The 26,469-nt window shown below is 44.7% G+C and overlaps 1 long non-coding RNA gene across 1 annotated transcript; it reads right to left on the reverse strand.

The window, feature by feature from the left end:
• Positions 1–1,161: 1,161 nt before the first annotated feature.
• LOC138302048 (uncharacterized) lies at positions 1,162–26,232 on the reverse strand. Its single transcript, XR_011205243.1, has 2 exons — positions 26,161–26,232; positions 1,162–2,172 (listed from the first exon to the last, which is right to left on the reverse strand). It is a non-coding gene; the product is annotated as an uncharacterized lncRNA (long non-coding RNA).
• Between the last annotated feature and the right edge of the window lie 237 nt (positions 26,233–26,469).

Raw genomic sequence — 26,469 nt, forward strand, 5'->3', positions numbered from 1 at the left:
ACTCTTCACCTGCCCTTTCTCAACCTATTGCCTCTCACGGACGGCAGCCAATCCATGCGCGACCCCTCTTGACATCTGACCTATCTCAGCGCGGCACCACTGACGTCACACCCTCACACACACACAGCAGCTGACAAAGTCTTGCGGCTCGTCCGCTCCTCACCAATCCTTACAATTCACACAAACTAACGCAAATTATTGCAAGCATCTTAAAATGACAATACAAATCTGTCGGTTTACTATAGGAAGGGTAACACATTCGCTTCAGAACTTTACAGAGATTTCACTTGAAGCCTCGGCCGCTACTCTCTCCTTATCAGTTCCCGCATACGCAAGCAGAATTCGACCCGCAAATTCTACTCTCGACTTGTCAATGACTCCTTCTAGTGCACTTTAGAATTTGTCAAATCTCCATCGAAGGTTTTCACATATAGAATAATGACTCAAACTCGACTTATCAACCACGCCCGATTGACCTATTAAACCGCACAGATTACAACATAAACCACATTTATCATCATACTCCGGAGTTTCAGACCTCAATAGGTCCGTACCCAATAATCAACCATGTGGATAATTTTGAACAACAAGCGCCACATTCACATGAAGTACGCCGACTTCCCTACTCTCATACTATGGAGTACACCCACTCCTGCTAAACAACATATAATTTGGCCTAAGTACACACAAATTTTTCTCAAACACCTGCAAAATGCATAAGCTAAAGCAAGCGCAAAAATCCCTAACCATACATACTATGGCGCCGAGAACATTCCCAATTCATATAGGCAAGCTCCGAGATCCTGGGAAAGCCATGGCGAACTTAGCAACCCATCATCTCTCCAAATTGCATTTTCTCAGAGAAACAGATTAAACAATGAAACTCCGTCTTAGGGCCCCCAAGGGCCAAAACCGACCTCTGCTACCAGAAACTGTTAACGCGTCCCTCTATGTTAATTTATACACATTAGGACTCGTTTTAGGTCGATGAATCTTGGGACCCAGTGGTGAGACACCGTAAGACGAGATAGCTGATCAATAAGTCAATCAACACATCAATAATATTGTCAATGTATATTACCACAATATATTTCTCCTTAGACATAAATTAAGCCTTCGACGCAACCGTGACTTCTTCAGTCATAAATAACCACACCTTGATTGAAGTTTAGTGATTTTATTCCCTATTAATTACAATCTAATATAAGCGTATTCATCATAGACCAAAACGAAGAAGCATAGTGGCATCAATTAGTATTAACACAGAATTCACATACACATGAATAAAACATGAAGATTAGATATTCTAATACATAAACCCTTAATATATATTCAGTTCAGCATAGTATAATGTCAGTCACGTCAGTTATGTCAGTCAAGATGAATACCTTGTCTATCCACTAATTAGCATCAGCATGTTGGGCTTCATGCGAAAACAATTTAGAACATCAATTTAGAAAAACCTCTAGCTAAGATCTCTAGTCAAATACACAGCAGTTGGTACCTAGAAAGAAAAGCAAATAAGTGCATTTCAATAGCAACTAATAATTACCCTCCTCTGGATAGGTCAGCATACAGGATCAGTCTTCGTCTTCAGGACATCAGTTAGTTCGTTGTCAATCTGTTTAGTCTAAGGACAGGGCCACTTCCCTCATAAGGAGGAAAAGTGTAGAGGGACAACTAAGGATGAGGATAGTTTATTAAGTCTCAAGTCACCAAACAGAGTGACAGAGTTTCTGGATGCAATCAATATCATTGCCTACCTAGGTTCTCTCGAGTGTCTGTGTCATGGGTTTTTATCCCTTTTTCATAATCCATACCCCCAAATTTCTATTGGATGATCACTTCACCCCACTATCTATAACCTATCAAATTATACATTAAGTAATGCACTTGTCATGCGACGATAATTTTCTAGACGTTGATTGGTCTTCATAATTGACGTTTTCGTAGGTGGCACATCTGGGGTTACTTCATTTTCTGGCACGTTCTTCGGGTCAAGAGTTCTCTTTACCGCGATTCAATGTCCTTGCAAGTATCTGTACTCTTGTTACAAACCTACGATTTTATACCAAAAGCAACTAACATGCGGATGAGAATGCACTAGTCAAAGATACATTAAGCGGAGAAGAAGGAACAAATGCTGGGTCATGGCCTTTACGAATCAGCACACTGAAGAAACAGAAAAATATGCTTTAATATGAGAGTTACACAGACAGTTTTCAACTCATGCTGACTTAAGACTTATGAATTCTAATAAATGGAAGCTTCGTATGTGTTAATAATTTAAATTTGTAATTCAAACAATTATTCTTATGTCATTATTAGTTTATGCATATATTTATTTCTGTATTAGTCACGATTCTATGAATAATGTTGTTAATTCACGGCAGTAATATGAACATTTCACGTCTAAATAGGTAACGTTTAAACTACACTCTCTCACTGGCATTGGGGAGACAATTCCATGATCCCCCGAGTCTCTAGCTCAGACCCGGGTACTGCCAAACTACCTTTCCCGGGGTTTCACTGCAGCTGCTCCTGCTGCCAACCCCTCAGACAGGTTTCTGCCCTCCTGGGGTCCAGCCAGGCTTGGCCCAGGAAGGCAGAACAAAGGACTTCCTCAGAGAGAGGGTGTTACACCCTCTCCCTTTGGAAAAAGGTGTTAGGGCTGGGGAGGAGTAGCCTCCCCCAGCCTCTGGAAATGCTTTCATGGGCACAGATGGTGCCCATTTCTGCATAAGCCAGTCTACACCGGTTCAGGGATCCCCCAGCCCTGCTCTGGCACAAAACTGGACAAAGGAAAGGGGAGTGACTACTCCCCTGACCTGCACCTCCCCTGGGAGGTGCCCAGAGCTCCTCCAGTGTGCTCCAGACCTCTGCCATCTTGGAAACAGAGGTGCTGCTGGCACACTGGACTGCTCTGAGTGGCCAGTGCCAGCAGGTGACGTCAGAGACTCCTTCTGATAGGCTCCTTCAGGTGTTGCTAGCCTATCCTCTTTCCTAGGTAGCCAAACCTCCTTTTCTGGCTATTTAGGGTCTCTGCTTTGGGGAATTCCTTAGATAACGAATGCAAGAGCTCATCAGAGGTCCTCTGCATCTCTCTCTTCACCTTCTTCCAAGGAATCGACTGCTGACCACGCTGGAAGCCTGCAAAACTGCAACAAAGTAGCAAAGACGACTACTGCGACCTTGTAACGCTGATCCTGCCGCCTTCTCGACTGTTTTTCCTGGTGGTGCATGCTGTGGGGGTAGTCTGCCTCCTCTCTGCACTAGAAGCTCTGAAGAAATCTCCCGTGGGTCGACGGAATCTTCCCCCTGCAACCGCAGGCACCAAAGAACTGCATCACCGGTCCTCTGGGTCTCCTCTCAGCACGACGAGCGAGGTCCCTTGAACTCAGCAACTCTGTCCAAGTGACTCCCACAGTCCAGTGACTCTTCAGTCCAAGTTTGGTGGAGGTAAGTCCTTGCCTCCCCACACTAGACTGCATTGCTGGGAACCGCGTGCTTTGCAGCTACTCCGGCTCCTGTGCACTCTTCCAGGATTTCCTTTGTGCACAGCCAAGCCTGGGTCCCCGGCACTCTAACCTGCAGTGCACGACCTCCTAAGTTGTCCTCCGGCGTCGTGGGACCCTCTTTTGTGACTTCGGGTGAGCTCCGGTTCACTCCACTTCGTAGTGCCTGTTCTGGCACTTCTGCAGGTGCTGCTTGCTTCTGAATGGGATCTTTTTCTTGCTGGACGCCCCCTCTGTCTCCTCACGCAATTGGCGACATCCTGGTCCCTCCTGGGCCACAGCAGCTTCCAAAAACCCTAACCGCGACCCTTGCAGGTAGCAAGGCTTGTTTGTGGTCTTTCTGCACAGAAACACCTCTGCACGACTCTTCACGATGTGGGACATCCATCCTCCAAAGGGGAAGTTTCTAGCCCTTGTCGTTCTTGCAGAATCCACAGCTTCTACCATCCGGTGGCAGCTTCTTTGCACCCACAGCTGGCATTTCCTGGGCATCTGCCCACTCCCGACTTGATCGTGACTCTTGGACTTGGTCCCCTTGTTCCACAGGTACTCTCGTCAGGAAATCCATCGTTGTTGCATTGCTGGTGTTGGTCTTCCTTGCAGAATTCCCCTATCACGACTTCTGTGCTCTTTGGGGAACTTAGGTGCACTTTGCACCCACTTTTCAGGGTCTTGGGGTTATTTTTCTAACCCTCACTGTTTTTCTACAGTCCGAGCAACGCTCTACAAGGTCACATAGGTTTGGGGTCCATTCGTGGTTCGCATTCCACTTCTAGAGTATATGGTTTGTGTTGCCCCTATCCCTATGTGCCCCCATTGCATTCTATTGTGTCTATACATTGTTTGCACTGTTTTCTATCGCTATTACTGCATATTTTGGTATTGTGTACATATATCTTGTGTATATTTGCTATCCTCATACTGAGGGTACTCACTGAGATACTTTGTCATATTGTCATAAAAATAAAGTACCTTTATTTTTAGTATATCTGTGTATTGTGTTTTCTTATGATATTGTGCAAGTGACACTAGTGGTACTGTAGGAGCTTCACTTGTCTCCTAGTTCAGCCTAAGCTGCTCTGCTAAGCTATCTTTTCTATCAGCCTAAGCTGCTAGACACCCCTCTACACTAATAAGGGATACCTGGGCCTGGTGCAAGGTGTAAGTACCTCTTGGTACCCACTACAAGCCAGTCCAGCCTCCTACACTGGGTAGATAGGTCGCATCAACAGTGGCCTTGAAGCCACGCTTGGTTGAGGACTTCTGGCTTTTCGTGGGATGTCCAAGCTGTGCTTATGGACATGCCCTTAATTTTCAGTTTACCACACTCCCCTTTGTCCTTACCAATGCCCCTCGGGAGTTCATCAAAGTGATGGTTGTGGTCGCAGCTCATCTGAGCAGGTTAGGGGTTTCAGTCTTCCCCCTACCTTGAAGACTGACTGCTGAAGGTGGGCTCTACCCAGGATGTTATCTCCACTTCCAGACAACGGCACACCACCTGCATTCACTGGGATTCACTATAAATGTGCAGAAGTCACACCTAACTCCCTCTCAGATGCTCCCTTTTGTCTGAGCTGTTCTGGACACAGCGCAGTTGTGGGCCTATCCTACCAAGCGGTGAATCCAGAATATTCAGGCCATGAGACCAATGTTTCTCCTGCTATCCTGGATTTCGGTGAGAATGACTCCAAGGGTGCTAGGCCTCATGGTCTCCTGCGTCCTGCTGGTGACACATGCCAGATGACATATGCGGTCTCTGCAGTGGGACCTGAAGTTCCAATGGGCACATTACATGGTCCAGATCTCGGCGGGAAGTGCGCAAGATCTGCAGTGGTGGCCTTTGAACCGCAATTGGGTCAGAGGCAGATCCCTCTGCATTCCCCAACCAGAACTGACAGTAGTGACAGATGCGTCACACCTTGGATGGGACAGCCACATGGGAGAGGTGGAGATCAGAGGTGTCTGATCTCCGGCGGTGTCTGGGATCCATCAGTCTTTTGGAGCTCAGGGCAATCAGGCTAGCATTGAAAGCATTCCTTCCCTCGCTCAAAGGGAAAGTGGTGCATGTGTTCACGGGCAACACCCGCCAAGTGGTAATACAACAAGCAGGGTAAGAGTGGGGTTGTGCCCCTTTGTCTGGAGGCTGGAACATCAGGGTATATCCCTGGTGGTTCAACAACTGGCAGGCTCTCTGAACGCCAGAGTAGACTAACTCTGTCGATCACGAATGGCGCGTCCATACGGAGGTGGCGCAAGGTCCCTTTCAGCAGTAGGGAGAGCCTTGGTTAGATCTGTTCATTGTGCATTGGAGTTTCCAAGGCGACATTTGCTCGGCAGTGCTTTTCATCTCAAATGGAACTCGGGCCTCCTTTACCCCTTTGTGCCAATACCATTTCTGCCCAGCGTTCTCAAGAAGATCAAGAAAGACTGGGCCCAAGTGATTCTTGTGGCTCCGGACTGGGCATGAAGAGTTTGGTATCCTGAGCTCTTGAGCATATGGACATTGATCCTCCATTTAGACTTCCTCTTCGGAAAGATCTTCTGTTGCACAGCAGGGGACGATTCTCTACCCAAACCTGTCAGGTCTCTGACTTCTTACTTGGAGATTGAAAAGCGGCAGTTGACTGCTTTTGACCTTCTGCCCAAAGTCTGTAATGTTATCTTGGCAGCCATGCATCCCTCACCAAAACCGTATGCACCTGATGTTGGAACAAATTTGTGGTATGGTGTACAGACCAGTCTGTTGACTCCCTCTCTGCCCCTCTTTCTGAGGTCCTTCTGTTTGTTCTTTCTCTAGCCCAGCGGGCCACTGCTTTGGGCACCCTCAAGTTATTTGTCTGCCATCTCGACCTTCCTGCAATTACCTGACCAACCCTCTTTGTTTAAATCTCCGATTGTTGGTAGATTTCTGAAGGGTCTTCCCAATGTTTCCTCCTTTTCTGTTCATAATGCCCGAAAGGCATTTGAACTTGGTTTTTGCTTTTCTGATGTGCTCCTCTCGAGCCACTTCATATCTGTCCACTTTGGCTTCTTACTCTAAAGAGAGCCTTCCGTGTAGCCATCACTTCTGCCCTCAGCGGGTGAGCGTGACACAGGCCCTTTACTCAAAGCCACCTTTAATTTTCATCCATCCTGACAAGGTGGTGCTTCGTACCAGCACTTCCTTTTTACCTAAAGTGGTAACGCCCTTTCATGTGGGCCAACCCATCCCAATAAGGAGTGTTGGCAATCTATCTTGATATTACCAAAGAGTTCCAGGTGGATCATCAACTCTGTGGGAGCGATGAAAGGTCGAGCAGCGCATAAGAAAACCATCTCTAGATAGGTTCTTCTCCGCCTTAAACTGTGCTATGCATTGGCTAAGAAGCAACCCCAAAGGCTTTGTTTGCTTACTCCATTAGAGAAGGAGCCGCAACCACTGTGAAGTTCCCATCCTGGAAATCTGCCTGGCAGCAACGTGAGCGTCTATGCAGATGTTCACCAAACAGAGCCTGGACAGGGATGGTTACTTTGCATGGTTGGTCCTGCAGGACTTCCTAGAATGATCTTGGTTTGCAGACCCTCCTCCGGGAATGGTATTACTTAGGCGTCTATTCTAAGGTAAAGAATCTGTGACTAGACGCCTCAGTCAGATGGACAAGTTACCTTCGGCAATTAAATATTTGGTAGAGACATATTCTAGTTGCGGATTTCTTACCGACCTACCCATCCTCCCCGCTCTCCAAACTGACTTCTAGGGAAAGGGACTCCCCTTTCAGGATGCACCAGAGTCAGTGTTCTTCATGGCTCTGCACTTCTGGCATATAACATACTCAAAAAGAAACTGACATCATCGCACCAGGGTGGCATCTGCATACGACCTGTGACGTCATAGCCGGCGGACATGATGCCAACGATGGATGCTGAGTCAGCCCATGCCATCTAATGGCACGCAGTGGTACTGCTTGAGGAAAAATCTATGGATTCAGACTGACACCTAGGGGAAATTCTAAGGTGAGGAATCTGCAACTAGAATATGTCTCTAACAGATAACTCATTACCCAAGGTAAGTAACTTGTTTGACATTACAATTGAAAGCCAATAAGTCAAGACAGGGTGAAAAATTAATAAACTACTTTTCATAAGCATCACATCACCTGTGTCCTTTAAACTCGTACCCTTTCCTCCACATTTTAACGTAAGTCTTACAAAGCTTTGAAACATAAATTTCCCCTCAAGCCTGTGTGAGTGTTTATTGCTCTGCTCCCAACACTCCTTATCTGTGTACTGTTGACTGAAGTTGCCTTTCACCCATATTCTCCAGGTCATGTTTCCATTAACTAGGAGAATGAGATGCGTGCCTGTGTGCTGTGATCATAAACTCTTCAAGGCTTGTAAACATGTTTTTCTATTTAAATGAAAACCTGCTGAACTTCTGGGGCACCTCCATCCACCATTTTCTTTTGTAGATTGTGCAAAGTTTGTATGGCCTCTGACAATGTTCCATTGTCCGCATCATTTGCTGGGATGTAAGTAAAGCAAGCAGTTCCTGTCTTGGCACAGACTTCTCCTACCAAGGCCGTCATAAGATCAAGTACAAAACAGTACTGCATGATCATCATTCTTATGGCTCGCAGCTTTTCCTTTATGGCATTGAATTCATCTTTTGTTGTATTAATTGCCTTCATTAGTTCCCATCTAGCTTTTTGTAATCATTGAGCAGTTGCTTTTGCTACAACAAATGGTAGAACCCTTCCAAAGAACAGCTGGGCATCACTGAACAACCTATGCTCTTAGGAAACGTCTTTCCAAGTGGTAGTACCATAATATTCTGTAGGTCTTCTCCAGTGATGATGTAACAAAGTTGTTGGATGGCTTATGGGGGTGATCATTGGGTTTAGAGATATTGATTCCTAGAATGACCAAAACTGATGTGTGTGTGCAAATTAACTAAAGAACAGATGCCATTCCAGTTAGGTGGCAACTAGGTGTATAGTAGCGCTCCATATTGCCATTAATTGTTTGAGGCTAGAGGTGCTCCCCTCCCCCCCGCATGTCTGTGTTATCTATTGTGGTGTTGCAGTTGATATTTCTTCCTACATTGACTTACTGAGGGCTTCCTGTACCATTCATCCAAGTGTATTGTGCAATATTATCACCCTATACAATTGCACATTTTCCTATAGTTTTCTGACTAGTATCAGTGCCATTCCATAGAGATAAGGCTCTCCAGGGAAACTCTATATCCAAGAGCTATTGGTCATAAACTTATTCAGTAAAACTATGTCCGATCCTAAGAACACACTCCATGGGTAAGGGGTTTCCTAAGTAACTATCACACTCAGTGGGTGAGCTTGTCACTCGTAAACCTACATGCTGCAGCATTATAACAATCTGTTTTCTGCATTCTGGCTAGCTCACCCTTAATGTCCTGCCTATCAGTAAGGAAATACAGTACTTCTACTAAGGAATCATACGTTGTGGCATTACCTCTAAAATGTGCTACTCTAACATGTATCAGCTGCATTTGGGCCTTCATCCTACAGAGATAGAAGTGTCGGAGATATAAAGCTGTTCTTGGCGGGTACTTCTGTAGTTGAGTGTAATCTAGCCGATACTGTGGCATGAGGTATCAATATGCAAACCAAACATGATTCATTGGTGCTTCTTAATCATATTTCTGACATATGTTGATACCACATGTCTAGCAGGCTAGCATGAATATTATGAGACAAATTGGTATGAGTAGACAATTCTCTTCACAGGTGTGTGATATAATAAGTAAAGCTTAAACATGCATCACTACCGAAAAGCAACAACAGTAATAACATCAAAAGACAAAAAAGAAAACAAAAATACATTGCTTTCTATTTGTGGAATTGAAAAATTGTCCCAACGCAGAGGTGGAAGGGGGTATTTTCACAGTCACAATTTTTTTCCCCCTCCTCCCTCTTTTCCTGTTGATATTGCTAGCAAGCTTGGTGTGAAGCGAGAGTCACCCGAATATCGGATAGGTTGATTCATGGCTTTCCGCCATTCACCCTGATGGCAGTAGGGTTGCTCATCGTTACAGAAACAGGGCCTTTGAACTTGGGATCCTTCCATTTCTGGGCAAAGTGCCTTACAAACACTTGATCTCCTATTTACACAGCTCGGAGACCAACCTCGGCGATTGCGTGTTTCTCCTTTCCTTTGGTTGCCTGTTTGGAAATTAACTTAGCAACCTTTGTTAGCGCAAAAAGAAATGCATGCTGTGTGCATCTGTGGTGCTTTATCTACAGAGGTATTTTGGCACTTTTGTCAAGGGCATTAGATAAATTTGTGTATATATGTGTGTGTTTAGATAGATATAAATTACCTAATGGCGGTCGCCACTATGTAGTCATAGTTAGGGCATAGTTTCTATAGAAAAAGTGTTTTTCGTTTAGCTAATAACTTTTGTGCTGTTTGATGAATCTTCACAAAATTTTCCAAGAAAAGACGATGCTCACTTCAGCTTCTGTCTGGAAAGTTTCATGGTGATCAGTCAATCGGGGGCTGAGAAAAGGGGAGGGGGTCCCAAAATACTTTTTCCTCATGCATTTTTCCATAGGGATTTTGAACAGCAATAGCGCACTAAACCGCTGGATGGCATTAAAACAAATTTGACAGTAAGGTAGATCTTGGTTCATAAAGCGTCCTTTTTGTTTGGTGTAAATCTGTTCAGTAGTTCTAGTGAAACTAAAGAAAATCCAGATTTCCAAATTTGTATTTATAGGGACCCGAAGGCTTCACAAACTTACCCAGTATCATGCTTAGATTTGGTTGTCTCCCTACACTTCAACAAGGAAGTGCTGGCAGCAATGTTGAAACTTGGCTTCAGCTGAGTCCCAGAAAAAAGATGGAAAAAAACAAAAGGGGCCAGGGTAGCGACACCCTGACCCCTTAGCTCTGGTGCTGGGGTCCCAGAAGGACCCTCCCCCCGAGAGCAAAAAAAGCATTAAAAAACAAACAAGAAAAAACATTGGTGAACATCGCAGCACATCTGCCGAAAATTCAAAAAAACAAACAAAAAGCGCTTGTTTCTGTGAGGCCTCTGGGTGAGTCATGTCCCAGGGGATTCAGATTATCAATATGGGTGAGGGGGTGGAGGAGCCCTGGGGACCTCCACCTCCCTGGGGCACTACTGAAAACCAGTGTGGGGAGCTGTTCCCACCCCTCCCCCCCCACCCCATCACCCAAAGAAGGCTTCGTGATTGCCACCTCCCCGCGGCTCAATTCAAATACAGTGTATTTTCCCGCAGCCCTGAGAACCATGAACTCCCCGGGGCAATGCTCTTTGAGGCCCTTAGGGCCGCCACCCCCTCCCCCTCCGTCTGACTCCCTCCACTCCCAAGGGCCTGCTCCTGCTATTTCCTAGGAAGCTGACAGCTCCCACCAAGTCACAGCAAACACTACACTCCGATGAAGTGAGAGCTGTCAAACAGCTCTCACTTCATGTGAACAGAGGTTTCCTTTGTTTCCCAGCACACGGAGGTGCAGGCAGGGAAACGGAGGAAACATTGCTCTCTGAGACAGCAATGCCAGCTTCCACAGGAGGTGGGGAGCCATATGGGGCCTTCAGGCTTCCCATGCGGTCCCCAACATTGTCACGGAGTACCCTGGCCTGGGGGATGGGGTCTCCGGGGCCAAGATCGGCCTGGGAGGGAGGCTGTACGGCCCTCCACTTCCAAAAAATAAAATACTTAGGCTGGGCCCCAGGGATATGGAGTCTCCTCTGCCAAGATCAGCCTGGGGAGGGGGGCACGTGGACCCTCTTCCCCTCCCAAAACCTTACATTTTAGAAGGCTGGGCCCAAGGGGATGTCGTCCCCGGAACTGAAATTGGCTGGGGGAGGGAGACATGCGGACCTCTGGCCAACTACTGCTGTGCATGGCCAAAAGCTGTGTGCATCATGGGTTAGGGTGGTTAGGGGTGTTGGCCGCAGGCCAGGACCTGTGACCAACTGCTGCTGCGTGTGGCCAAAGGGCGTGCGAAAGGTGGGGTTGGGTGGATATAGGGGTTGACTGAAAGCTGTGTGCAATGGTGGTTGGATTAAAGTATAGTAATTAAAATTACTTTGTGAAAAAAAGTAGAAATTCACTCAAAAAAACAAGGGTTACAGTGTCGTTATACAGGGAGTGCAGAATTATTAGGCAAATTAGTATTTTGACCACATCATCCTCTTTATGCATGTTGTCTTACTCCAAGCTGTATAGGCTCGAAAGCCTACTACCAATTAAGCATATTAGGTGATGTGCATCTCTGTAATGAGAAGGGGTGTGGTCTAATGACATCAACACCCTATATCAGGTGTGCATAATTATTAGGCAACTTCCTTTCCTTTGGCAAAATGGGTCAAAAGAAGGACTTGACAGGCTCAGAAAAGTCAAAAATAGTGAGATATCTTGCAGAGGGATGCAGCACTCTTAAAATTGCAAAGCTTCTGAAGCGTGATCATCGAACAATCAAGCGTTTCATTCAAAATAGTCAACAGGGTCGCAAGAAGCGTGTGGAAAAACCAAGGCGCAAAATAACTGCCCATGAACTGAGAAAAGTCAAGCGTGCAGCTGCCACGATGCCACTTGCCACCAGTTTGGCCATATTTCAGAGCTGCAACATCACTGGAGTGCCCAAAAGCACAAGGTGTGCAATACTCAGAGACATGGCCAAGGTAAGAAAGGCTGAAAGACGACCACCACTGAACAAGACACACAAGCTGAAACGTCAAGACTGGGCCAAGAAATATCTCAAGACTGATTTTTCTAAGGTTTATGGACTGATGAAATGAGAGTGAGTCTTGATGGGCCAGATGGATGGGCCCGTGGCTGGATTGGTAAAGGGCAGAGAGCTCCAGTCCGACTCAGACGCCAGCAAGGTGGAGGTGGAGTACTGGTTTGGGCTGGTATCATCAAAGATGAGCTTGTGGGGCCTTTTCGGGTTGAGGATGGAGTCAAGCTCAACTCCCAGTCCTACTGCCAGTTCCTGGAAGACACCTTCTTCAAGCAGTGGTACAGGAAGAAGTCTGCATCCTTCAAGAAAAACATGATTTTCATGCAGGACAATGCTCCATCACACGCGTCCAAGTACTCCACAGCGTGGCTGGCAAGAAAGGGTATAAAAGAAGGAAATCTAATGACATGGCCTCCTTGTTCACCTGATCTGAACCCCATTGAGAACCTGTGGTCCATCATCAAATGTGAGATTTACAAGGAGGGAAAACAGTACACCTCTCTGAACAGTGTCTGGGAGGCTGTGGTTGCTGCTGCACGCAATGTTGATGGTGAACAGATCAAAACACTGACAGAATCCATGGATGGCAGGCTTTTGAGTGTCCTTGCAAAGAAAGGTGGCTATATTGGTCACTGATTTGTTTTTGTTTTGTTTTTGAATGTCAGAAATGTATATTTGTGAATGTTGAGATGTTATATTGGTTTCACTGGTAATAATAAATAATTGAAATGGGTATATATTTGTTTTTTGTTAAGTTGCCTAATAATTATGCACAGTAATAGTCACCTGCACACACAGATATCCCCCTAACATAGCTAAAACTAAAAACAAACTAAAAACTACTTCCAAAAATATTCAGCTTTGATATTAATGAGTTTTTTGGGTTCATTGAGAACATGGTTGTTGTTCAATAATAAAGTTAATCCTCAAAAATACAACTTGCCTAATAATTCTGCACTCCCTGTAGTTAGGAAATAGAATTTTTTAAAAATCATAGAAATTCACGTAAAAAAACAAAGGTTACGGGGACATTATAGTTAGGCTTACATTTTAAATGTACCAAACCATAGAAATTCACCTGTTATAGTTATTTATCTCAAGTAACTGTAACTCATGCCCTTGGGCAGCTATAACTCGCACCCTCGCCAAGCACAGTTTTTTTCGTCAAAGGTTTTCCTGCAAATATTGCATTGATATCATCAGTGATGTTATAAAATATGTCCCGAGTGCAGGAGCCTGGCCAAGCTGCCGACCATAATGGTTCCAGTTTTTTTTGCATGTCTATTTTCGTTTCTGCCATTACACTTATGGTCAAATTATTTGACCTCTCTTTTGATTAATTCTAACAGTATTAAACCAAAGTGCTCCCTCGAAATTAACAATTTCTTTGTTGTACTATGAATATATACACCAGGTAGTCTACTGAAGCATTAACCTCTCTGAGGCCAACAAAAAGGAAGCCTTAAAATGACACAAATGCTTAAAAGATGCTATGATTACAAAGTATGGATTGAAACCAGCACAGGGCTTGCAGCGATTCTTTGAGTACCAAAAGGCAGATGGACTCCCATTGAATCCTTGACTTTGTTTATGATTGGAATGAGTGAGTGAGTGTGAATGAACTCCGTTATTCAGTTAATGATTTCAGAGCAGCTCTTGGAGGAGTGACCTAACTGGCTCAGAGTATTTGTCGACCCTTACTGAGAACGACCTAGAAAATCTTCTTCTGTTGGCTGACAAGGCTTTAGGCAGCTGATTCACAATGAGTTGGAGTAGCATGGTTTCAAACAAAGAGTGTAGTGGAGTGGGGTGGGTCTGCACAATTAGGAAAGGGCATGAATATTTCCCAAGTTTCCTGGCTTGGACAGAAACCAAAGGTGATCTAGGTGCCTAGTCAGACCCAGAAGGAGAAGGAAAGAAAAGAGACCTCCATAATGACTAGGTGTAAACTGTTTTAAGGTGCCAAACATAAAGACATTACAAGACGGAACACCTAGTTAAAGAACCTGTCTCAGCTGCTCCTCTGATAGGCAGTATTTTATCATTGTGAATCAGTTCTGGTGAGGGCACTGTGGCAGACTGTGTTAAAGTCTAGGTTCCTGCCAGAACTTCAAGAATTAATAGCTGGTGGGAGAATGTCCTAGGAAGAGTTTTGAGAGGCAGAGAGGGAGCATGACCTTCCAAGGGTTCTTAGGTAAGAAGGGCCAAGAGCAAGTTACTACTGACGTGAATGGCAAACAAGATGGTGTGTGCAGACAGGCTTCTGTGTAGTGAACCCAAAGATCCAAACCTGGAGCCAGCTAGAGTCTGGTGGTTTCACGTGGTGTTGGCATCAAGAAGTCCAACAACAGGTTAGAACCTATGTTCAAATAGCCAAGTATGGTTGAGTTGTTGTAAGGTTTTATAGAACTTGCCCAACTTGTCAAGTGCATGACAAGTCTGAAGGCCAAACCAAGGCATGGTTGGTACCCCTTCTTTTCGTTGGTGTGCTGTTTGAGAGGATGGCTTTAGATGTAGCGGGTCTGTTTGATACCTTCTCTCCTGTCTGCGGATGACTGACTTTAGTCAGATAGGGCTGGTAAGATACGCTTATGTCCCCAAGGCACATGCGGTCGACTTTGTTCCTGGCCTCAGGAAGTTTATGGGTGAACTGATGAACAAGATGAAGACAAACCTTCAAGCTAACAAGAGCTAATGAGAGGATGGTGTGCTATCTGGATACCATTGGGTTCAGGAGGTGTTCATGACCAAGTAATTTTGCCCTGGGGCTTTGGACGACAAATCAAGCGGTCCTTGCAAAGTAGTTAGAACGATTTAGGATGTCAACTGTCAAATTGGCCTAGGTTCTTCTCAGGAGCCCCTAAGTGTATGCCACATGAACTAGCTGTAGGAGGCTGGACTGGCTTGTAGTGAGTACCAAGGGGTACTTGCACCTTGCACCAGGCCCAGTTATCCCTTATTAGTGTATAGGGTGTCTAGCAGCTTAGGCTGATAGATAATGGTAGCTTAGCAGAGCAGCTTAGGCTGAACTAGGAGACGTGTGAAGCTACTACAGTACCACCTAGTGTCATATGCACAATATCATAAGAAAACACAATACACAGCTATACTAAAAATAAAGGTACTTTATTTTTATGACAATATGCCAAAGTATCTTAGAGTGTACCCTCAGTGAGAGGATAGGAAATATACACAAGATATATATACACAATAGCAAAAATATGCAGTATAGTCTTAGAAAACAGTGCAAACAATGTATAGTTACAATAGGATGCAATGGGGAAACATAGGGATAGGGGCAACACAAACCATATACTCCAAAAGTGGAATGCGAACCACGAATGGACCCCAAACCTATGTGACCTTGTAGAGGGTCGCTGGGACTATTAGAAAATAGTGAGAGTTAGAAAAATAACCCTCCCCAAGACCCTGAAAAGTGAGTGCAAAGTGCACTAAAGTTCCCCTAAGGACAAAATAGTCGTGTTAGAGGAATAATGCAGGAAAGACACAAACCAGCAATGCAACAACTGTGGATTTCCAATCTAGGGTACCTGTGGAACAAGGGGACCAAGTCCAAAAGTCACAAGCAAGTCGGAGATGGGCAGATGCCCAGGAAATGCCAGCTGCGGGTGCAAAGAAGCTTCGACTGGACAGAAGAAGCTGAGGTTTCTGCAGGAACGAAAAGGGCTAGAGACTTCCCCTTTGGTGGACAGATCCCTCTTGCCTTGGAGAGTCGTGCAGAAGTGTTTTCCCGCCGGAAGGACGCCAACAAGCCTTGCTAGTTGCAAATCGTGCGTTTGGCGTTTTTGGACGCTGTTGGGGCCCAGGAGGGACCAGGAGGTCGCAAATTGGACCTGAAGAGAGAGGGGACGTCGAGCAAGACAAAGAGCCCTCACTGAAGCAGGTAGCACCCGGAGAAGTGCCAGAAACAGGCACTACGAGGATGCGTGAAACGGTGCTCGCCAAAGTTGCACAAAGGAGTCCCACGTCGCCGGAGACCAACTTAGAAAGTCGTGCAATGCAGGTTAGAGTGCTGGGGACCCAGGCTTGGCTGTGCACAAAGGATTTCCGCCGGAAGTGCACAGGGGCCGGAGTAGCTGCAAAGTCGCGGTTCCCAGCAATGCAGACCAGCGAGGTGAGGCAAGGACTTACCTCCACCAAACTTGGGCTGAAGAGTTACTGGACTGTGGGGGTCACTTGGACAGAGTCGCTGGATTCGAGGGACCTCGCTCGTCGTGCTGAGAGGAGACCCAAGGGACCGGTGATGCAGCTTTTTGGTGCCTGCGGTTGCAGGGGGAAGATTCCGTCGACCCACGGGAGATTTCTTCGGAGCTTCTGGTGCAGAGAGGAGGCAGGCTACCCCCACAGCATGCACAAGCAGGAAAACAGTCGAGAAGGCGGCAGGATCAGTGTTACAGAGTTGCAGTAGTCGTCTTTGCTACTATGTTGCAGGTTTGCAGGCTTCCAGCGCGGTCAGCGGTCGTTTCCTTATCAGAAGGTGAAGAGAGAGATGCAGAGGAACTCGGCTGAGCTCATGCATTCGTTATCTGAAGTTTCCCCAGAGACAGAGACCATAAATAGCCAGAAAAGAGGGTTTGGCTACCTACGAGAGAGGATAGGCTACTAACACCTGAAGGAGCCTATCAGCAGGAGTCTCTGACGTCACCTGGTGGCACTGGCCACTCAGAGCAGTCCAGTGTGCCAGCAGCACCTCTGTTTCCAAGATGGCAGAGGTCTGGAGCACACTGGAGGAGCTCTGGACACCTCCCAGGGGAGGTGCAGGTCAGGGGAGTGGTCACTCCCCTTTCCTTTGTCCAGTTTCGCGCCAGAGCAGGGGCTAAGGGGTCCCTGAACCGGTGTAGACTGGCTTATGCAGAATTGGGCACATCTGTGCCCAACAAAGCATTTCCAGAGGCTGGGGGAGGCTACTCCTCCCCTGCCTTCACACCATTTTCCAAAGGGAGAGGGTGTCACACCCTCTCTCAGAGGAAGTTCTTTGTTCTGCCATCCTGGGCCAGGCCTGGCTGGACCCCAGGAGGGCAGCTGCCTGTCTGAGGGGTTGGCAGCAGCAGCAGCTGCATTGAAACCCCAGGAAGGGCAGTCTGGCAGTACCAGGGTCTGTGCTACAGACCACTGGGATCATGGGATTGTGCCAACTATGCCAGGATGGCATAGAGGGGGCAATTCCATGATCATAGACATGTTACATGGCCATATTCGGAGTTACCATGGTGAAGCTACATATAGGTAGTGACCTATATGTAGTGCACGCGTGTAATGGTGTCCCCGCACTCACAAAGTTCAGGGAATTGGCTCTGAACAATGTGGGGGCACCTTGGCTAGTGCCAGGGTGCCCTCACACTAAGTAACTTTGCACCTAACCTTTACCAGGTAAAGGTTAGACATATAGGTGACTTATAAGTTACTTAAGTGCAGTGTAAAATGGCTGTGAAATAACGTGGACGTTATTTCACTCAGGCTGCAGTGGCAGGCCTGTGTAAGATTTGTCAGAGCTCCCTATGGGTGGCAAAAGAAATGCTGCAGCCCATAGGGATCTCCTGGAACCCCAATACCCTGGGTACCTCAGTACCATATACTAGGGAATTATAAGGGTGTTCCAGTAAGCCAATGTAAATTGGTAAAAATGGTCACTAACCTGTTAGTGACAATTTGGAAAGAAATGAGAGAGCATAACCACTGAGGTTCTGATTAGCAGAGCCTCAGTGAGACAGTTAGTCACTACACAGGTAACACCTTCAGGCACACTTATGAGCACTGGGGCCCTGGGTTACCAGGGTCCCAGTGACACATACAACTAAAACAACATATATACAGTGAAAAATGGGGGTATCATGCCAGGCAAGATGGTACTTTTCTACACTAGCTGAAGCCCTAACTCTGCAGGGGCCCTGATGCTTAGCATTCGGGTAGTGGCAGAAGTGGGGAAGTGGAATAAATTTCTCCCAGGTGTGTTGCACATTGGTAAAGCAGATGGGGTGAAACTTCCCCCTATCTGACTCTTGAACAAAAGATGCAGTGTAGAGAGGTTTTAGGATATTTGCTTACTTCTTATTCCATGGTTATCTCCACTCTGTCTATGACATAGACACTAGCAACAGTTTGCCTTTTAAAAGCAAACTTTACTGGCTGTCAGACTAGAGTGCTTAAAGGAAGAGGTGGACTTGGGAGTGATTTGGTCCTCCATTAGTCCATACTTTAGTCCATTGTTGCTAGTAACTAAGCAAGGGTCAACAAACCTGTGCTTTTCCGTGGACTGTTGGACCATCAATGCCATCAAAAAGGATACCCATTGTATCCCTTGTGCATATACATGGCAAAACAAAGTACTTTAATATGTTAGATTTTACCAGCGCTTACTGACAGATCGCATTGGCAGCTGGTTCCAAGAAAAAGACTATATTCTCCACCCCAAAAGGCCTTTGTCAGTTTACGGTTGTGTCCTTTGGGTCATAGAATGCTACCAATACTTTGCAGCACATTATCAACTATTTGTTGTCTGGCTTGGAGGAGTTGAGTGAGGACTACTCGGACAACATTGCTGTTCTTTGGAGGACTGTCTGTAACACACACAGATGTTGGTATGACTACAAGAAAATCCTCCATACAGTCAGTTTCTCTGCATCTGGAGAAACTGTTCCAGTAGGGAGGATTATTTTGACAATGCTGCAAATTTTGAGCAGTAGGCTCATGAGTAGAGGTTACCCCAAAAAACGTGGCAAAAGAGCTCTGATGAGAGCCTGGTACACCCCTAGGGAAGAACTCCTAATTCCTAAGAAAGGAATGAAAGATGCCCTTGACATGTGTGATGACATATAATCCTAAGGCCGATAAAGTAAGAACCACTATCGAGAAAAACTGGAGCGTCCTAACACTTCTGGATGTACCTAAACCATTCTTCTTGTTCAGAAAAGGTCGGAATTTACGGGATCATCTTGTGAAAGCATCATTCCCTACAGAAAAGAAACGAAATCCTAGACAAGGTTAGAATTGCCTCCTCTGAGTGGTCATTATAATTGCAACAACTGTACAGCGTGTCACTTTACTAATGACATAAAAATCATCATGCTGAACGAGGAGCATAAACAACAAAAGTTCTCTAATTGTAATACAAAAAATGTTGTATACTGTGTGAGGTGCCCATGTACGTTGATATATATTGGACAAACAGCACAATCTGTTAAGTCACGGATACTATAACACAGATCCAGGATAAGATGCACTGTGAGGGATACACCTTTGGTAGAACACTGCAAAGGCCATAACCACTAAGAGGATAATATATGGTAGATCTGTAATGTTTGTTGCCCAAAACAAGGGCAGAGGACCACTGACGGCAAACCTTGAATAAGGTAGAAGCCAGGTTAATTGAGAAATATGGCGCAGTATGACGGTCTCGATGTGAATGAGATGTGGTCGCTTATCCGAAAGAAATGTACGTTGTAAGAGCCTTGATATTATGTATTTTTCTATTTGTACAGTGTTTCAGCTTTGTCCTTTGGTAGAGAATGGAGTGTATTTTAGGTTTAATCGACTGTGTCACATAATGTTTTTACATGTATGGTGCTATCTGTGATTGGAAGTGTAAATAATTAACAATTTGGGGTGTTTTCTGGGGATCTGTGAGAGATATAGATTGTTCATTCCTGTGGCTAGGGAGGTCTTTATTTCTTTATTTTATTATATTAGTTTTCCCATTTATTGAAGGGAGGTTTGAATTTCCAGCAGTGTATTGAACTATTTATATTGCCAATTTAAAGATATTGCATGCCTAAACCACTGCTGTGTGCATTTACCTGGTGTGAATGCGGTATAATGCACCTTCTAGTATGGTGGATGATAAATCATGTGCAGCGGTCTAGTTGTCACAGAACAATACGTGGATCCCCATGTTTCCACATTAACCTGGTGGATATGCAGTTTTGTGCACGTCCCACAATGGTGGATGATAAATTACCGACACTGGTCTAGTTGTCACTGAATAGTACGTTGTGCTGCATGCTTCAACGTAATTTAGGAGCTTTGTCTCACACTATGTTTCACTGTGTATATGCGATGTAGCACTTATGGGGATTGGCATAAAGAACGTGGGCTGCAAGCGGGGGAGCTTACGATTGGTAGTTCACATACATTTGTTGCTTGCCAATGCCTATATTGGTATGTGTTTGATAATCGGCATTTTGATCCCCCGTCTTTAGTTACGTACCCGCCACTTGTTCACCGAGTGTTTTGGTCTGGCGGTTATACTTACTCATCAAGGAACCGCTACAACTTTGAATTTCAGCCCTCATAATATCCTCCCTTGTCTAGCCTTTCATTGATTCATTTAAATTTGTACGCTGAGGTAAAGGTATGTGTTGTTGGTAAGTGTGACACTAGAATCTGGTAACTTTACACAGTGCATGGCATCAGATGACCGTAATGAGCCCGAGTATTTATTTACATGCATGTATTTGTTTATATGCATGCTTTTTGAAGAGCATTTGTTCTTACGATCAAAGCACTGGTGTTAGGGGGTGTTCTCACTGTCCTTAAACATTATGTTTTTGGGCCCCACGAAGGTTACTGTGACCTTTCTTTAGCCTAGGTTTCTCTATTCGATCTCTGTATCTATGTATTATCTGTTTATTAGGTTCTTCAATCTTCCATGCTCCTGAGGAGGCCCAGATGTTATAGGGGGGCTGAAACATGTCAACCGTACACATAAAGGAGTTGCTTTAATTTCGGAATTCCTTACATTAGGTATTAGGCTCTACATTGAATTAAGTGTGATTCTTTATGGAACTACCTCCAGTGTGAATTGTCTTTTTCAATTAAGGACTCATAGCCACATGATGTATACAAATAATTGTTGGTAGTTTGGAATTCATTATATTATATGTATCCACTAGGTTGGCTTTTTGTATATATGTTTTTATGTTATATTACATTTTGGATAGAGTACTGAGCCTTAATGGGTACTACAGGAACTTTAAGGCTAACTGTTAAACTTTAGTTGTCTCCTTGGCAGATCTGACTTCTAAGAATCATCCAAGCATGGTGATTTCGACAGGAGTATAAGAAGGCCTTTTATGACCTGAAGGCCACATTGTCCAATGCACCAGTCTGAAAGGACTATGGCTATATCAACCATCATCGTATAGAGTAATGTTTGTGACAAGGAAGTTAGGGCAGTTCTTGTCAGCTGAACAAGAAGGGAAAGGAGTATTGGTTACCTTTTAACAGCTGCAGATTGCTGCCTAGAGAGTAGAAATGGACTGTCACTGAAAAAGGTGCTTTACTGTGGGTTGGGCCAAGCACAGGTTCAGGCCTTAACTTTCTTGCCCATCTGAATTACAACCCACTCAGATGGGTGATGGCTGTGAAGAGAGTGACCCTAAAGAGAGGAGATTTGGCCTAGCGATTTGAGTTGCTAACTTTAAAACTAGGGAACCAGGTTTGAATCTATTCTTTGGCTTAGCATCCTGTGGTTCTGGACAAATCACCTACTTTCTCCATGCCTAAAACAAAAAAGAAGAAAAAAAATGTGTAATCTAGGGCCTTATTTAGATTTTTGGCTGATGGGATGCTCCTTGAAAATGTGACCGATCTTCTGTCCAATGTATTAAGATATAATGCACTTATAATACTTCAGATGGGATAGCTGGTATGTTTGTGGTGGAGTATCCCAAATGTCTAAATAAGACCCTTAGTCTGGTTCTGTTGTAAAGTGCCTTAATGTCATTGTGCAAAGTTCAGCCTATATAAAATGGAGAAGACGAGAAACCTTTAGCTGCTCCAGGTGTCAGTCTCTTTCTGGGGTTTTGCCTTCACAGTAGGGCAGAAAGCCAGGTTAAAGCATGGAGATGCAAATAGACTTTCCCACCATGCTTAACAATCCAAAGAGTGGACTTTTCCAATGGTGAAGTAAGTTTCAGACCAGTCGTAACTGGAAGGCATCTGTTGGAATCAGGAATGGTCCCCTGCATGGCTCTGGAGACCATACAACCTATTTTTGAAATCACTGTAGCAAGCCGTAGCTCTTTGGGCCCAGCTCCAGCACACAACAGTTGTATGTGCTCTGAAGGCACATTTATGACAAGCACTGAGACATGGAGCTGTTGTCTAAAGGGCTCACCATGTGCACCCTCTTGGCTGAGTAGGACTGCTTCTAACCTTCCAGGTTGTAGAGGATGGACGGTGTGGCAGCAAAATGATTACCTGCTAGGGAGAGTGGCATTCTGGCTTCTGTGCTTTTTAATGAATCTTCCAGTCCCCTAGCTCTGGGTCTTTTGCTCATCTGTGTGCGTTACACGTCACATGCGTGTCTTTTGCATGTAGAAGATATTTGTGGAGCTGATATGGTACACATGACTGTGGCCACACTGGATTCCATTTTTGTGCTTACTGTTTTCAAGTGGTATCAAGATAGAGGTTTAAAGGGAGAGTCCAGACAGCAGACTTTAATCATAGGGCTTCTCCCCAAAACTATCCAGTGATAATTTGTTGCTGATCAGATTGAAGAGTGTAATCCAGAGCAGAAAAGGGGTCCCTTGGAAGCAAGGGTGATATGCCCTGGCCCATTGTCTTCTGGAAGGACTAACCCAAAGGTTAAAATGTAGTTAAGTGGGGCATCCTCTCTTGCCTTTGTGCTCCTGTTTTGGGTTGATCCTGAAGTGAGACTCCCACATTCACCCCCGTGCCCCAACCATACACCTTCCTGCTTATACATGTGACAAAGATCAGGACTAGACCAGTCTCTGTGGAAATAGCTAAAGAGAAGAACTGGCCAGGACCAGTCACAGAGCTAAACTGTTGTAATACACAAATAGTGTCTGCAGGCTTGGTATATAGATGAGACAACCTTTCAGTCAGTTTGCTAAGAATAATTTTCCTAAATCTGGGAATCCCCTGCATCCCAACCAGTGGTGACCAAGACACACTTTAAGCTCCAGTTTTGAGATAGCTACTGCCAATCCCAATGCCAGGTTTAGGACCAGTAACCTGGGAACTTCAGCCTATGGTTGCTTGGACTTCGCTTCAAGGAAGAGATCTGATTGCTCAGAATGGGAACTGGAGGTGTACATGCCCAAGGAGGATCTTGCTGAGAAAGAGAAGGGTTGTGAAGAAACCAAGCCAAGAAAACATATACACTTGTGCCTCTGGAAAGGACCTAGAACTGTTTGCTAGGAATCCCGAATATAAACCTCGCAGTTGTACAATAGAGGAACTTGTGAGCTGGTGAGTCCTCCACCTTGAAAGTACCAAGAAACTATGTGGTGCTAAATGAAGGCGAGCCCACGTCCACAGTCATTCACCAAAAGAAACAAGAAACAAAGGATCGTCAAACCTGCTGAGGTTGTTCTACCAAGGCCTACATGCTCACCAAGACAATGTTGTGTTGTCACCTAGTTTGGGCCAAAAGAAGGTCCCAGCCACAAATACTGCAACTTCACTACAACCTTCTCGTTTGGTGCTGACCCTCTGCTGCCATTCGCCTTGTGTCAGCACTAGAGGTGGCAAGCAGCACCAGACAATCGAGCTCGGGCACAACCACTATCTCCGGTTTGTTCACCATGCCCCCCCACGCCACAGGCAACAGCATGCCCTGCTTGGTGGACACTAGAGGAATCTGCATAAGAATAAACATTCATCCTGAACAAGCAAAGGTACTATGTGATTTCATCCCTAGAGGGAAAGTCAAGAGGACCTTTGCAACTGATGTGAATTGTGTCAATGAGTTGTTGCTTTCCTGCCTATGGATGCTACCACTAAAGACTGTCTCCCCAGATTACCAGGGATTCTGTTACCCATTTGCACTACTGATGAATACAGTCTGTTGAGCATGTACAGCAATTACGTTGTGTAGAATGGCAAAAAATTACTTTTTTTTTTTACACTAGAGTAATGTCTATATATTGATTGAATGTTTAGTCCCTGTGCCCGTACTGCCTCCCTGAGTAAGCTTTCGGTTGCTTGTCATCTCTACTCAGAGGATCAAGTACTAAATGGGTGTACTTGGTGCTTAGTTTTGAATTCTGGTCATCTGAGGTAAAAGGCTGATTGCCACTATCTTGCAGCGTTGTCTTTCACAAACATTAACAGGAAAAATGGAAATATGCATATGCAAAAAATGTGCATACTCATTTGCACGGTCTCTGTACTTGGCAAACGTTTATCAAGTTCTCATGAACATCTCACTCTCTGTTCTCATATTTACACAAGTCCTTAAACTTTCTGGATGAATATTCACAAAAGCATGATTCAGAAAGGCTGCATGCCTTTAGAGTTGTTTTACTTTGATACAGCGGTTTTGGTCTTGACGCTGAGAAAGTCCACTTTTGCAAAAGCCATGTTATTTGTAAGTCAGAAGGTTCTCCAATCTTGACATGTTTGAGTACTGAATTTTTAACATAGTTTCCACCAACGTTTGGTGCAAATTAGTGAAAAGTGAGGGGGGGGAATTAATAAAGGCAAAACACTGACATTTCCTTCAAGTGAGATGTTGCTCTTTAATTACAAGTCAGGGGTGTGGAATTTATTAAATTATCTACTTGTCCATGGGACGGACGGGTTGCTTCTTAAATCTAATTGTCCTGTAAAAGAATCTACTTGTCTCTTTGGTGCCATGTAGTGTGGCGACAAATTCTGGCAGCAATCTCATTATGTAAGAGCTCTGATAATAGCCTCTCTGAGTATGCAAGGGCTAAAATTATAGTATGGCTTGAATACTTTGCAATTTCCATCCCTATTATAGCAATTTCCTTATTTTGCCACCTTTCTGCAGATCTACATACTGGGCCTGGGCTGGAACGCCTTTGAGTCTGCAAACCTACGAACTTGTATGTTTTACGGATTTTCATCAGCTCTTCCCTAATTTTTTCCCGTACTGAGAACGGTTGGAAATTTACTCCTGACAAGGGCAGATGTAGAAGTTCTTCTAGGGTTGGGAAAAAAGTGGTTAGAGGGAAAGTGAACTTGTAAGCGCTCAATACATTTTCGCATGAGCAAATCTACACATGCATATTTGGTCGTGCTAAAATACAGTTCACAAATATTTTCTACGAGTAAGATTTCCTGGTCTCCTTCTGTAAGTTCTTGTGAATTCATGAAAGCCACTACTTCAAAGACATATACCATGGGTGCACTTTTGTGACTTTACTAAAGAATTGGGTCCCTAATTAGGTCTGGTGGTAACCAAGACATTTTGTTGTTATTAAACTTCTATAGCTCTCTCCATCTATCAGCTGGCTTTACTGAGTGATCACATTCTGCTCTTCCTCAAGGAGCATATTGGCACACAAAGTAGTTTTGTTAAATTCCAGGAACTACTGCGTCAATCAGTGGCACAATGAAAATAGAGGGGGGGGCCCACTCCAGACAAACTCAGGGCAGGTGTTGTGCTGAGGGGACCCCCTGGAGGTATCCCCCTTACCCCCCACTGCAGGGGCTACAGAGGCCTTTGTTAAACCACTGGTGGCAATGTCTGCTTTTTGAGACCAAAAACCTTTTTTTTTTTTTGCTTTTTGCAGGGTTCGTTACAATGGTGAGGGCCTGGCAGCTCCCACAGCAAAGTGTTACAAAAGCCATGTCAAAACGAGACACGCATTGACGAAACTAAAAAAAAAATCACAACAAATGTCGGATCGTTTGGCTTTGGCAGTGCTTGTTTTTTCCATGCTTCCCATAATCGTGTTGCTAAACAACAGTATTGATTCATAAATATCAATAATCATAATATCGACTTTGAGTAGCATGTAAATTGCAAAATATCAAAATTATTATCATCATTCTAAAGACGGATTTTAACAGAATATCAAAGTTCATAATGCAGATAAGCATAATAGTGACCTGCTATCTACTTTACAGATGCACACACAACTATCAATAGAAAATTAATAAAATATCAGGAACCTACCTTTTGATAAAACGTGAAAAATATATATACATTTTCTTCAAATACATCAATACAAAATGTTAAAGGCAACCTAGAAAAAAAAAGAAACACAGAATTCACCTAAATTAGCATTTTCTATGTAAGGACAGATACCAAAGAAACTATAAACAAGCATTGGCAAAGCAAATAGGTCTCGCCTATGCATGAACTATTGGCTTTGGTAATATGTTTTGCCATGTTGTACACCAGTGTGGCTGCTCTTCAGTGGCTAAATGTTAGTGGCGTGGAGTGTCACAGTGAAGTCGGGGAGCAGAGTGTCATAGAGTGGAG

Source organism: Pleurodeles waltl, chromosome 6, assembly GCF_031143425.1.
Source record: "Pleurodeles waltl isolate 20211129_DDA chromosome 6, aPleWal1.hap1.20221129, whole genome shotgun sequence".
NCBI lineage: Eukaryota > Metazoa > Chordata > Amphibia > Caudata > Salamandridae > Pleurodeles > Pleurodeles waltl.